Source organism: Chaetura pelagica, unplaced genomic scaffold (genome assembly GCF_000747805.2).
Source record: "Chaetura pelagica isolate M959 unplaced genomic scaffold, ChaPel_1.0 scaffold278, whole genome shotgun sequence".
NCBI lineage: Eukaryota > Metazoa > Chordata > Aves > Apodiformes > Apodidae > Chaetura > Chaetura pelagica.
Window position 1 is genome coordinate 4,263,292 of NW_009954497.1, and position 14,838 is coordinate 4,278,129.

General features: G+C 37.4%; 1 protein-coding gene across 1 annotated transcript in view; it reads left to right on the forward strand.

The window, feature by feature from the left end:
- Positions 1-14,838, forward strand: part of PLD5 (phospholipase D family, member 5) — a 173,664-nt gene that overhangs the window by 346 nt on the left and 158,480 nt on the right. The window lies entirely within an intron of this gene.

Sequence of the window (14,838 nt, forward strand, 5' to 3'; positions counted from 1 at the left end):
TTTTTTTTTTTTTTTTTTTTTTTTTTGGTTTTCCTTCCTAAACCTCTGTTTAGGTACTCTGTTAGGTTACCTCTGTGCCAGCCTGGACTCTGGAAGAAAAGTGTTGCTCCAGTAATTGGTCATGGCATTTCCCAAATGGTAGAGAAAGGAGCTACTTAGAGGTTCCAGACTGGTCAAATCCGAGGTAAATAGGGTGTCAGTATTGTTCCCAAACCACAAGCAAGTATCTTCCCAGCTGGATTTTTATTATTTTTTTAATGTTCCTTCTTATGGATTCTTCTATTCCTGCAAATTCAGTACCGGTGTGGGAGGAGAAAGATTTGGATGGTGCAGGTGGAGATTAGAGCATTTATCTCATGATGATTATAATGTAGTTCTAGAATAGCTACAAGAAAATGGCTTTTTTTAAATTTCAGCTTTGATCTCCCTCCTTTTTTTTCTTCATGCATGGGACTTTGCAAATATTCTATCTATGTGGGCTAGAGAAGATTTCCTTCAAGACACCTCTTCCTGCAGCAGTAGTACATGACTTAACTAAGTATGTTTGGGACTACAATGGAAGTGGTGCTGTGGGTAGCTCTAGTGAATATTTTATGAGAATTTAAGGTGCTTCTATGTGTTCCTGTCTCAGATGATGTTTGAAAGCTTTTTTCATGGTACTTCTTACAGCAAGGAAATGAGTTGAGATGACCTGCATACTGTGTGAGTTTTCTGAATAGTCTATTAGGTGAAACCCATTTGCCTTAGGATCAAAACAGGGAAGTAGCTGTATTTACAGGGATGCAAAAGAATGTGATGGATGCAGGTCTGCTATTCTTTAGTGAGTAATTTGCAATCACAGTCACATTGACTTCAAAATGGACAGAAAAATGTCTTGTGGTGCAACCACCTGAAGTCTCTTCAGGTAGAAGTAGTCGCATTGCAAAGATAAATTGCCTTTTTTTTTAGGTGAAAATCCTAGATGGCATAGTATAATCCTTTAAAGATGAAACCTGAGAAATGCTTCTTTATCAACTAGTTCATGGAGTGTTACCTTCCCCTCCCACTAACCTGCGGAGTATTTTATCCCTGCTAGTGAAATCTTAAACTTCAGTTATTTACATTAATGGAAGATGACAAGAACTGGTGAACTGTTGGAAAATCATGTTTCAAATGTTGAGAAAGGTATTGAATCCTATCTTTCTTCTCACACGTGTTTTTGTGATTCTTCATGCTAACAACAAGACTTCACAGTAGCAAGCTTGTAAAGCAGAGTATTCTCCCATGAGGAGTCGAGAAGAAAGGTCGACTCCTTATCTCAGTGTAGTGAGCTGGTGGATAAAACACAGAAAACACAGAAATCTGAACCAGCTTTTCTAACAGGTTTTTGCTACGTGTGCTTAGATGTTGATATACATCATCAAATGAATGATTGTTAATGCAGGGGGAAGTCTGTCAACAGTTTGATCGTGAACTCATGTTCTGTCAACTGAATATTAGCATGGTCAGGTATTTGTGTTTTAAATCCTTCCACAGTATTCACATGTACAAGGAAAACGGGCATTAATTTGTTTGAAGATTACAAGTACAAATGCTTTATTTTGTGTGTGGCTTGGTTTTTGTTGGGCTTTTGTTTGGATGAAGCTGGTGTTATGTTACAATAGTAATCTTCAATAACTCTGCAGCATTGGTGTGAAAAGCTTTTTCTGTGATCAGCTCGGTATGAATGCATGTTCTTCTGGGGGATTCCCTCTCATTTGACTTGTTTGCTTTGTTTCTTTTTTTTGTTTGTTTTTATTCCTAGAGTCTATTTGAACAATGTAAAGAAAAAAATGAGCATTAATTTTCTTGCTTGACAAGTACTTATTTCATTGACAATTATTGTGAATGCCCTGCAGTACATTAGATATGCCAACAGCATAGATGTGAAAATACTGTGCATTTAAGATTTAAGGTAACTGCTTTACTCATGAGTATTGTAACAGGCTATTGCATAGTTCCCCTTAGTTAATGTAAATAAAATATGTACTAATGTCAATATTTATTTTGCTTTTACAGTTTTGGATCAAGGTTGCTACTTTCTATTTTCAAATAAATCTTTGAGGGTTTTGAGTGTTTTCTTACAAAAAAAGTTATTTCCTACACTCCAGTCTTCCATTCCACAAGACAAACCACCTACTTGGAGATGTGTGATTTTGAATGGTATAGTCATTGGTGTATGGTAGTTTCTGGCCAGTATTGGAAACAAAGATATACAAATTTAATGGGGTGGATAGAGACATGAGTAGCATTCCATTTCAGCTCCCTCTGAGATCATCATGTCACTGGATACCTACCAAAAAATCAAAATACATGAGTGAGGATTCATGTAGGCACTGATTTTTGAATGTATGTTTTCATAAATTTGATGCTATGTAATGACAGCTATAGGCAGAAGAGTATATAGTGAGTGTCAGTCAAGATATATGCATTCACAGGTTTTAAAGTTTTGTATGTATTCCTTAGGTCTTCTGAAGTGGGTTGTTTTTTTCCTCTCTGAAATTATTTCTTAAATTGATTTCAGTATACTTTTAATAAGGATACATTTGGGCCAGTAGATTTTGTAAGCTAGTTCCAGTAAGTTCTTCCATACCACAGTAAATATATTATATTGACTTCTGTTAAAGTGAGTAGCATGACTTATGTGTGGCACTTCTTATTAATCCATATATAGTTTGAGTGACTAAAAATTTGCTTCTGAAGCTAGTTTTTTATTACAATGTTTATGTAGAAATTCTCAAATACACAGTTTGTTTCTAGATTTCAAAATTGTCACAAAGTTGTGGGGTTTGGTGTGTTTTTTTGTTTGTGTTTTGGTTTGGTTTTAAACAGATCTCAATTTCAAGAGTGTGATAAAGAGCTTAAAAATTCAACTGTTGCCATATTTCTTCTAAAGGAACAGAAATAGTTGAGATGCACAGACATGATACAGTTTCTTTAAGATTATTCAGTACCTAATTATTGACTCTTCATAGAGGAAGTAAAAATCTGGAATGTGCTGCTGGCATCTTGCTAATTCATTGTTCTTCAAATGGATCTTAATATAATGTCTCTCCTCATTGGCTAATTGTTTGTGGTTATCTTTTTCCAAATGGCAGTAACACAATTTATACCACAAAAGATCTTAACACAACTCAACCCTGTTCTCTTTTGTGGACTCAGATCTGTATTTAAGTTTAAAAGGATCTGCTTTAATGTTTAAAGATAGGCCAGTGAGGGACTTCTGCTGAAGCGAAGCCTCAGTGGACATGTGTACTGTATGGAATGGGTCAAAGAGCCACACTTTTAATGGAGGCAATTACTAGGGGTGCGAGGAACTGTGACATTGCAGATGTAACTGCAGTGATGTCGCAAACAGTTGGCTGAAATTCCTGCAGAGTTGAGATAGTTCAGTTTCTAAGTATCTGCTTCAGCTGATTCCTCATGCCTTTTTACCTTGTGTTTGGTCCTGGAAGTGTTGGGGTGAAAGCTGTTGTGTCAAATACCCTCAAACTTTCCTTTGTATAGTGGTTTGTTTGTCTGGTGGTGTCTTTTGAATGACATGTGAATAGGCTAGGAGAAAAAGAAGGGGGAGACAGATGGGGAGAAAGATCTTTTAGCTGATGGGAGTTAACATATGTCTGGTTTAATTTACAGCAGCTCTCCATCGTCTTTGTGTATCCTTCAGTAATGAGAAGTACTGTATAACTGCTTTCCCAGTACCTCAGCAAAGCTTTCTAGATTTCTTAATTTTTAATAATAAAAATTTAGACCAAAAGCAGAACAGATTTCTTTTTTTTGGCTACAACAGATACACTTCAAGCATATATTATTTTATATGAGAAATACAGGTGTTCCTTCTTAAAGATGAAATGGTAGTCTTTCTCTAACTTTTAAATTTAACGATTTACTTAATCATATTACAACATCTTAAAAATTGTTTTAAGAAACTGCTTCAAGACTGTAACTTTTTGGGATACTTGGTATCAGAACAATTTTAGTTCCTGGACATCCTCAGTCCAGGATATATTAAAATACCTTTAATATTATCATAATTAGAATAAGTTACTGATACTGCTTACATTATCTCTTGTTTTGCTTAAGTTTCTATCAGTACCAAGGGCAACATTGGGATTTTTAGATCCTAAGTACTCCTGTTATGAGAGTTGACTTGACCAGTTGATGTCATGCAGCTGATCTGCAATGCTGCTACCCAGAGAGAAGAGAGGCTGTGGGGTAGAGGGAGGACGGTGTCGGGTGGCAACAGAGGCAGATATCTAACATGCAAATGTTAGGCCTAAGACAATGTACATCACTGCCCTACAAGCATGGCTGTGGTATTCCTCAGAGTCTCATGACCAAATCAGTAATGAAATATAATGCTAATTCACCTGTCATAACATCTTTATAAAAGCTGAAATCTTAATTTCAATTTAGTTAATTTTTGTTATTCAAAAACTAGGCAGACTTTTTCCCTCTTTTTGTTGTTGTTTTCTTACAATACAGAAAATTCTTAACAAAAATGTTGTTGGGCAGTTTAAAGTTGCATTTCTACTCTTGCATGTAAATTAGCACAGATGTTAGAAGTCAAGGGACGCATGTATAAGAACTGGACATTCAAAGTTTGTTGGAAGAAACCACATGCTTAGCTATAACCTGTAGCACAAACACAGGAGGAGAACATAGTTTGATGTAAAGTGAATAACTGGAGTCAAGCCAAATCAGTTGCTGAACAGAGCCAACAACTTTAACTTAAGGGAGAATAGTAGAAGGATCCAAATCAGAATTCAAAAAATTATTACACACATTCCCACAGCAGCTCTGGTTTCACAATAAATGCAAACTCATGGCTTTTTGAGTTAAATGAATTGACAGTTGTTTGCATTAAGCAGATATAAATAATTTGTCATCTGGAATAATGTCGAATATCAAAAATAGTGAAGTGCACCATGTATGAAGGTAGATAAGTGGGATCAATTCAGAGGATTCTAAAGAGTTGTTTTCCAGCATTTAGAGCTTTTTGATAGCATGGTTGCAGGTTATAATTCCAAACGTCTATCTGGTCCTGAAGATAGCTATCTATATTTAGATTTAATTATTAAAATCAAGGGAACAAACTCCATTAAGTAGAGGGACTTCTGCTCTTTCTCAACAGAAGGCTGACATTTGCAGCTGAGGTACTAGTATACAAAGAAGTTCTTGCTGAAGTAGTAGCATGCTGTTGACTGCTGACAGACTGTGTGTGGAAGGATTCTTCTGTTGAAATGCTGCCTTCATTGAAGATGTCTTTATGTGTGTCTACTAAACATTACTAGAAAATAAAAGTTAAGAGAAGTGGAAAAGGAGATCAGGATAATTGAACAGTGTTGGGGAAATACGGAATAACATTTTAGGACAGAAAATGAAAAACGGTTTCTTTCAAAAAGTGTGGGGAATTTAAAATTTTGATATCTGGAGGGTAAAGAATATCTTACATCTGTAGTTACCACACAGAAAAGTAATTTTGTATTGGAAAGTAGTGAAAATATGATACCTAATAATTCTTTCTTAATGTCTTTCTAGTTATGGTGTGTTAACTTTGGTGGCCTGCTAAGCCACACTCTCACTTTTTCTCCTAAACAGGCGGGGAGGAGAAAATGAGAAAAAACATCTTGTAACTTCAGATAAAGAAAGGGAGATTGCTCACCATTTACAGTCACAGGCAAAACAGACTCAACTCGGGGAAGATTGTTTCATTTATTGTCAATTAAAAATTGGGTAGGATAGTGAGAAACAAGGACAAGATTAAAATGCTTTCCCCCTACTTGCTTCTTTCCATGCTTCAGTCCTTCATTCCTGACTGTTGTACCACCTTCCTCCCAGTGGCACAGTGTAATGGGAATGGGGGTTGCAGTCATTTAATAACAGTTTGCCTCTCCTTCCTCCTTACATTGTTCCTCTGTTTTGGTGTGAGGTCCTTCCCATGGGGTACAGACCTTGTCAATCTGTTGCAATGTGGATCCTCCTCACAGGCTGCAGGTCTTCAAGATCTGCTCAGTTAAAAGTGCTTTCCATGGGGTACACTCCTTCAGGAAAGGACTGCTCCAATGTGAGTCCCTCATGGGCTGCAGTTCCTGCCAGAAAACCAGCTCCTGTGTGGGCTCCTTTCCACAGGTCCTGCTCCTGTTTGGGCACAGGCTGCAGCTTCCTTCAGGGTGCATCCATATGGTCCAGTGTGAGGTCCTTGGCCCTCTATGGGTTGCAGGGGGACAACCTGCTTCATCATGGTCTTCATGGGCTGCAGGGCAATATCTGCTCTGGAACACCACCTTCCCCCTCTTCTTCACTGGCCTTGGTATCTACAGGGCTGCTTATGTCACATTTTTCTCACTCTTCTAACACAGTCGTTGTGCAGTGTTTTTTGCCCTTCTTACTGACAGAGGCACCATCAGTGTTGTTGATGGGCTCAGCTTTGCCAAGTGGTGAGTCTGTCATGGAGCCAGCTGGAATTAGCTGTGTCTGACATGTGGGCAGCCCCTGGTCTCACTGAGGTGACTTCTGCTGTCCCCATCTCTCACCATGTAGACCCAATGTATAGTCTTAGAAGGTACTCTTCTTTTGCTGACATACAAGAAAAATTTTCAACCTTGCACTAATCCAATGTATCAGTTCTTATGGTTTTCAGTCACTTTGAAAGTCCAAATCTCCAAAGTTAACCTTAAAACATTTGAGAGGCATTATCACTGTAACAGACTTTATTTATCATGTCTGGCTTCATGATTTTGCACAAGAAAACAGAACATTTTGAAGTTTCAAAGTTATATTTAATTTTTTTAATATATGCATTTATAAATTTACTTCAACCCATTCAACATCTTTAGAAATTAAGTTTTCAATTTTCTGAACAAAACCTCTAAAACTTTGGCTATGTTTCTTCTAGAGGTTAATTTCAGTGAAGATGGGGGAAAAGTGGTTTTCTCTGCCTGTTCTAATGCTACCAGCATTAAGGAAAATCTAAATTACTTTTTCTGCTACTGTGACTCTTTCTTTTTATCAGTGTTGACCATCCCGGTTTAAGAATTTTGAAATAGCAGAGTCAGAAAGTTCTCCATGTCTGTTACACAAGCAAATATTCTGCAGTCTTCAGTGTTTGGTCTTGTAGCAGACCATCAACACGAACTCTTCTTAAAGAAGAGTTCTTCTTAAAATAGCAGGAAGGCGTAAGACGGGAGGAAGACTATCCTTAATGAATGTCTCTTCCCAAATCCAGTGCCTTCACCGTCTATAGAGGATGCCCAAAGAAGCTAATTTCTGTGGCTGAATGTGTGTTTAGCTTAGGCCTTGCTCCATTCCAGAGCAAGGAATGCTAAAATACTGCAGTGAAAATCTCTTCTACCAGACTATCCAAAGATGGAAACCACTCATGCCAATGATTAATAAACCTCACTGTGCATTCTGGGTTCCATAACCCAGCCAAACTGGGGGCCTGTTCTGCTACCTGCTTGTACTTGCTACCCGTATGCCTCCATTTCCAGAGTGGGGGAGCAATGAAGTGAAGGTGTACCTAGGTATTATCTGGTAGGATGCAATTTAGCCATTTATTGATAACTGAGGCACATCCAGATTCACTGTTCTTTAATGTTAAAAGGAAGCAAGTTAGCCTATGATTCATTCAAAGTCACAATACTGGCATCTTCTGTGCCTTAGTGGACCATTCAGCTAAAAATCAAGAAATGTGTGGGGAGTTGGAACTTGAACTTGGAAGTTCAGGAGGAAGAGAGGTAATAAATTACATATTGGTGCTAGTGAAATTAACTTAATCAGCAATTAGTTTTTACTAAATTTACGAGCTTATTCCTAGGCTTTTTTTAGTTGCTTATTTGTCAAAACTTAGTTTGATTATTTTTCAAGATCTGCTCCTCAGAATTTTCACGTTTATAAAGGCTTTCCAAATAAAACATAGGATTTGAGTGTTTTTATAGGAATTTGGCTTTTATTTTGACTAATGTATTGTGTAATTTGTGTAAATAATATCTAGCTCTGGCCAGAGAAATATCATAGTATTTTTAGCAATACTTCTTTGGCTTGCTCTCTGAAGACAAATTTACCTTTTTTTTTTTTTTTTTTTTCACTGTGCACAGTCTGTTAACTCTCTTTCCTATAAGTAGTATTTGTAGGTTAATACAGTTGTGCATTTTATTATTTTTTATTCTTACAACATTTTTTCAAAAACTTAGTTCTCTTTCTGACTGCATGATTCAACATAATCAGCAACTTGTTTTGTAATGTATATGGTTGTTGCTGCTTCAAAGTATTACTAATTGTGTTGTAATTTTGTTGCTATTTGTATTTCACTATTCACAGTTGAATTGTTTAATGGAATAAAAAGGCTAATGTATTTGAGAATTGCTACTAATAAAACGAATAGCAATTCAGATAATTCCTGCCATTCTGATACATTAAATAGACTGGACTTCCCCAAGGCATCATGAACTGTTTGGAGCAGAACCAAATGTAGAGCAGTGCTAAGATGGTGATTGTAACCAGTCTAAGTTTCATGATCCTTTTGTTACCACAGCAAAGGCATATTTAATTGGGGTTTTACTCTAACGTGATGCTGTAAAAGCCAGCATATGCTGTAAATAGCCAAGGTTAATGAGCAGATGAGTATTTGTTTTGAAATGTGTGAATTAGTAAAAGTTAATAGTCATCAGTGTTTCCAGCCCACGGTAAACATGGTGTGTCTCACTGCTGCTTTTTATGTTAAAGAAATTGTGGTGTTGCCCACTAAGTTCCATGACTGATCCTTAATAGGCAGGAGTTTTTTGATAAGGGCATATGTTGGCTGAACAAACTTCAGGCATTACCTTAACTGAGGTTATCTGCTTACTCATGGGAATGGTGTTAAAGGTGACAGTGATTTGAACCCATCTTCCTCAGTATAGTTTGTGCACTTCTGTTTGATCTTGTTCCAGGGCCATGGTAAAGTCTTCATTGGCTGCACTACTATGGATGTAAGTTTTATATGAGTTTCCCGAGACAAAACTGTGGGTCAGCCCATTTGTCCAGTTTGAGGGGGGAAAAAAGCAAGTTCAGTATATCATGTTAAGCAGTTGGAGGGAAAATCTGAGTCCTCACTTTTTCTTGTGCTTTAAGTCTCTAGATCAGCAGGCTGGCTACGTTGTTGGTGAACACTTCGCAGTTAGCACAGGGGAAAATCCTAGACATGCTGTGAAAATAACAGAAGGCCTTCTAATACAACAGATCATATATATCAGAAATTGTGAAGTCTATGGAAGCAAGCCAAAAAATTATGTAGATCTATTTGCCTACCTTTTACTTTCACCTTAAGGTTTTTTGGAATGGAGAATACAGAATAATGGAAGTCAGGTGCATTTGGAATTTTCAACTGTCTGGCAAGAAGAGTGAATGGGTACCTAAAGAAAACTCAGAAGAACCAAGCCACCTGTTAAATTGTTTCTTTGCTTTCAATTGGAATACTTTTGTTCCTCATTAGAAAGTGCAGGTGGAAAAAAAAGCCTGTAATGCTGAAAAGCAAATCAAGTGTAAACTGGAATGTGATCTCAATTTAATGATAGCAGTCATCATCTGGTTTTATGCTTTGTGCTTGTTTAAGTGGAAATCACCAGCTTTTATGATGATAGTTGAAAAATAATAATAAAATTGTTGCCTCTTGCAGAAGATGAATTGGGTGAGCAAATAGAAGAATGTGCATGGATATGACTGGTGGCTATAATAAAGATTGAGACTTCTGTTATTTCCTCATAGTTGCCTATTGGAGTGGACTCATGAGCATCTAGAAAGGCTTGTATCCCTGGAACCCTATGAAAAAAAGTGATCAAAAAATGTGTAGAAATTCTGAAACAGCCACATCTTTCCTGTGGCTTTTGTGACAGCTACTGACAGAGGGTGACCTGTTAAGCCTCTTCATGGGCAGTGATGAAATAGCCAGGGTAAACTAGATTGGGAAGATGAATGGAATGTGAGGGCTGAAGCTCTGACAGTTGTTCTAGGACCTGAACAGCTCTAAGAGCCTGTGTGATGATGGGTGGGCATTTTCTGTCTTTATACACAGAAGTGGATGTGCATTTGTAATCCTGATCTGTCCAATCACTCTTACTTTCTAGAAGAAAGTGGTTCAAAGGTTTCAAACCGCTGGATTGCTTGAGGTAGTGACTACACTTTTTCCTTTCTTCCCGTAAATCAGTGCATTCACTAACTTCTTCCTGCTTATTAAAGAATTGTCTTATGGCCTGCACCAGTGTGAGAGACCCAGCTCCCTCAGCCTTTCCTCATTAGGGAGATGTTCCACTCCCGTAATAATTTTTGTGGCTCTGCGCTGGACTCTTTCAAGCAGTTCCCTGTCCTTCGTGAACTGAGGGGACCAGAAATGGACACAATATTCCACAGGCAGCCTCAACAAGGCAGAATAGAGGGGGAGGAGAACCTCCCTTGACCTCCTAACCACACCCTTTCTAATACGCCCCCGGATGCCATTGGCCTTCTTGGCCACAAGGGCACATTGCTGGCTCATAGTCATCCTCCTGTCCACCAGGCCCCGCAGGTCCCTTTCTCCTGCACTGCTCTCCAGCAGGTCAGCCCTCAGCCTTTACTGGTACATGGGGTTGTTCTTCCCCAAATGCAAGACTCTACACTTGCCCTTGTTGAATTTCATCAAGTTTCTCCCTGATCAACTCTCCAGCCTGTCTAGGTCTTGCTGAATGACAGCACAGCCTTCTGGTGTGTCAACCACTCATCCCAGTTTAGTATGTAATTTCTCCATGTAACTTCTCATGAAGAGTTGACTTTTTCTATTTGCTTGTTAAAAAGTCATGTGGAGTCATATACAGTCCTGTGCAAAAGGTGCTGCTTAAAACAGTGTGGGATGAAGTATATGCTGCCCCTATTGGATCTGTGATTTTTAGATCACTGAGATTATCTTTGGATCTTTACAGTAAGTTGTATTAGGTAAAGAAAGATTACATAGCCACTCTAGTTGGTGCAGCTGATGGGATGGTTCTATGGAAACAACTCGAAAACTAATGGCTTAAAGCAGGCAAACAAAAAGAACACTGCTGAATGAAAACTCAACAATTTTGAAATTATTTGCAAATTGAAACTATTTTTTGAGTGATTTGTTTGTAGAATGTGACTTATACCAAATCTGTGATGCTTAAGGCTGATTGGTGTTTATTTGGGATGCCATGAGCATCAAAAGATCATCAATACACAAAATGCTGTTTCAAGCCCTTATAGTGAGCATGATTTATTGTTTGAATAAAAACAACAATTCCTTTGGGTTTAGCACAAAACAAAGTCACTTAAATGTTCTGGAAAAATGTTACCCTTTTGAACAAAGCAATTTCCATCATCATTGTGAGCTGCTGTTGACTTTTCCCTATTGGCAGATAGCACCTAACCCTTTCTGTGTTGTTTTTTTAAATCCCATTTTATGCAGTATTGTTCTCTATGTGCTTTGTTGTCATGGCTTAGTTGCATCCAAGTCCTGCTGCGGAAAGCTGGAATGTACCAGCCTGTGTTCTCTGGCTGTGTGGTTTATGGTCTTAATGCACACTAGCCTAAATCAATTTGTTTCTGCAACCATATGACAGCTGAAACCTTAGACTGCTGGAAATTTCAATTTTTAAAAAATATTTTAATATTTTTTCTTCCGTTTGTTCACCTTGTTCCCTAATTTGTTTGAGCTGGAACTGTTCCAAGCATTCTGTTTGGTCTTAAATAGCTGTTGCTTCCTATCCAGTTTTTAAAAGCTGCTGTATTGTACAAGTATTTCCTTTATTACTTCTTCAAGGTTGGATTTACCTATCCAGACCAAGGCCTTTGTTTTTTCTTTTTTCCTATAATTTCATCTCATCACTTCTTTCATGAAGCTTAATTTTGAAATTATTGTTTGTTCCCTCATCTTCACTGTGCTGTCTTGCCCCCCTGAACTTCTCTGACAAATCCACTGCCCTATTTTGGTATTTTATGCCATGTTTTGCAGTGCACCTTGTGCAGAGCTCCCAGGTAAAATATGGCATGCAAAATACATTGTAGGATTTGGAAAAGTACAGTTATCTTTCAGGATTTACACATAATTTTAGTACTTCCAGGCTAACACTTACTGAATTCTTAAGTTGTTTGAACTCATAAGTCCTGAGTATGCAATTTTGAAACTTTCGTATTTGTTACAATGAAAAGGGACATTTCTGAATTGTGTGACAGTTTGATTTGGGCAACAATCTTGCAAGTGTCATCTACAGATCTAGTAATTTAAAAGGCAATGATTACATTAAGAACAACAAAACTTTTTGTCACCAGTGTGACTTTGTTTCGTCAGCCAACAGCGTGTTCTTTTAGAATCATTGCTTCTTGTAATTAAATGAGAGCTCAGATGTTTTCAGTGCAGAGAAATACAAGCAACTGTACCATTGTGCTTTGAGAGGAATTTAAAAGGTGTTTCTCAGTATTACGGAATCTGTTTTCCAAGAGATTGCATGGTTACTTTTATTTTTCAGAAATAGACAACTGAGAGAATACATATTTTGAAGTTAGTTTGTCAAGGGAGAATATAGGTTTTTCTCTGATCTAGGGAGAAATTTGAAGCAGATGTTGAAATTACTATAGGAGCTCCACTGTATAATAATACTTCCTGATTTACAGGTAAGAGTAATAAGACACACATGAAGTATTTGAAATTTGTGTATGTTTTATCTCTGAGGTTACCACTGTATGTTGTGTTTGCATTATGTAGGTTTTATAACAAATTGCTTAAATAATGGGGAGTGGTGACATTTTTGAATGACTGCAAGATCCCTTCCTGTTTGGACTAATCTGGTGACTTTATTGAAACTGTTGCTTTTTATTTCTTCATACAAATCTCTCCCCAACAGCTGTTTGTGGTTTGTTGGTTTGGGGCTTTTTTGTTTTTAATTTTCTTTTAATGCCTGTTTCTCGAATATTTAGAAGATTAGCATTTTTTATAAAGTACCTTTGCAAATACTTGTTGCTTTGTTTGTTTTCTTTATGATTCTGTTTGACATCAGAAGTTCTCAGTTTATTTCTGGACATCATTAGTTTTTGATAGCCTATATATGGCTAATTTCTTCAGCCTCTGAGCATGGAAGTTCTGACTCTAATAGAATAGCTTGATAAGGAACCAGCTACTGATGGGCATTTGATTATTACCACTATGATGGAAACACCTTCCAAAAGTACCATTCTAGATAATAATTGCATATGCAATTAGAGGCATAATGGGGATGTAATCTGAAAAAAACCCAAAACTGTTGGTAGTGGCCTCTTATCTGGGAGTTATATTGTATTCATAGCAGCTTCTTTTAGGAACTCAATTAACTTTTTTACATGTCTATGCTTTTAACTTTTAAACTATTTTAACTGATAGGTTTCTTTGGTTGTATTTGTTGCAAGTTTACAATTTATTTTTTTTCCCTTTTTGGTTTAAAAAAATGCAAAAAAAGAAAAAAGAAAAGGCTTGGTAGCATAAAGGGAGATTGTCACATTATATTTTCACGGCTGCTGGGCTTTTCAGGAAGGGGGAGATAAGTGATTTTTTGAGAGTAAATGAGCCATGAGGCCTGGAGAAAGAGGAACTGCAAAGTTTGGAGGGAACTGTAGGCTGGAAGGTAACTGAAAGGAGCAGGAAATTTACTTGTAGTAGGATAGTGGTAGAAGAAAAGAAGCTGCTTCAGGGCTCTGCAGGTGAAAACATGCAATTTGTTCATTCAGCCTTTGAAAGCCTTTTGAATCAGACAGCCAAATCAGAGGAAAAGACCTGCCTTGAAATATGGGTTCTGGGTTCTATATTAGTTTAGCCATTTAATGCTAGTAATTAGAAATAGATGGACTTTGTTTTGTTTGGGATTTGTTATTTGTTGGGAGGAGAGGGAGTAGGGTTTGTTTTGTTGGGGTTTTTTTCTTTTGTTGTTGTTGCTGTTTGGTCTTGTCTGTTGTTGCAGTATACTTTGTAATTTCACCTGAAGACCGGCTGAAATGGAGCTCCAATGAAGCTCTATGATGAATATGAATCAGATGTAGCAGCAATATGAGAACACAAAGACAGTTTTGTGGTTGACTGCTTGGAAGAGAGGGCTCTAAAAACATTCATGAATGTTGAAGGAGAGATTTTATTTTATATTTTTTTCCTGTAGTGTAATAAATGTATATTTGAGCCATAGAGTCCAATGTCTGCCTGGGACATGTGGAGTCTGGCTCATTTAACTCCCTTCTGTTACGTTGCTTTAAGGGACGAATGTGGCAACTCCACAGACCACCAAAAAGTGGACTATGAAGTATCGAATAGGGCCCACACTTGCTTTCCAAAAGCTGGAGGTATTCTAATTGTAAGTTACCTTTATCAAAGTCCCACAGTTCATATGACAAGTTTTTTGGTATTTTTTATGTATTTGCAATTCACTGTTGTGACTGGACACAAATAATGGTGTGTTCAGCTTGCTTTTATTTTATGTTTGCACTGTGCAGAGTAGGTGTATAAGTAATTTCTGGATGTCCGTGCTAACACTTTTGACATAAGCCTTTGCAAATGTACACTTGCATAACTATTTCTGAGGTGAGTTTTTTTTCAACTCCAAGCCCACTCCAAACGTTTGCATTTTAGTTTCTTTCTTCAGTCTTTATATCAGGTAAATTGGCATTGATTTGTGTGAAGATTCAAAAAGTGCTCTTAATGCTTTCCAAAGAAACACTGCATTTGAAAGTAGAATACATTCCTAAAGATTCTAAACCAGGACTACAGGAATGGAACAACGTTTTTTCTTCGTTATTGGCTACCATATAGTCTGCAAGGTTGTTATATTACTA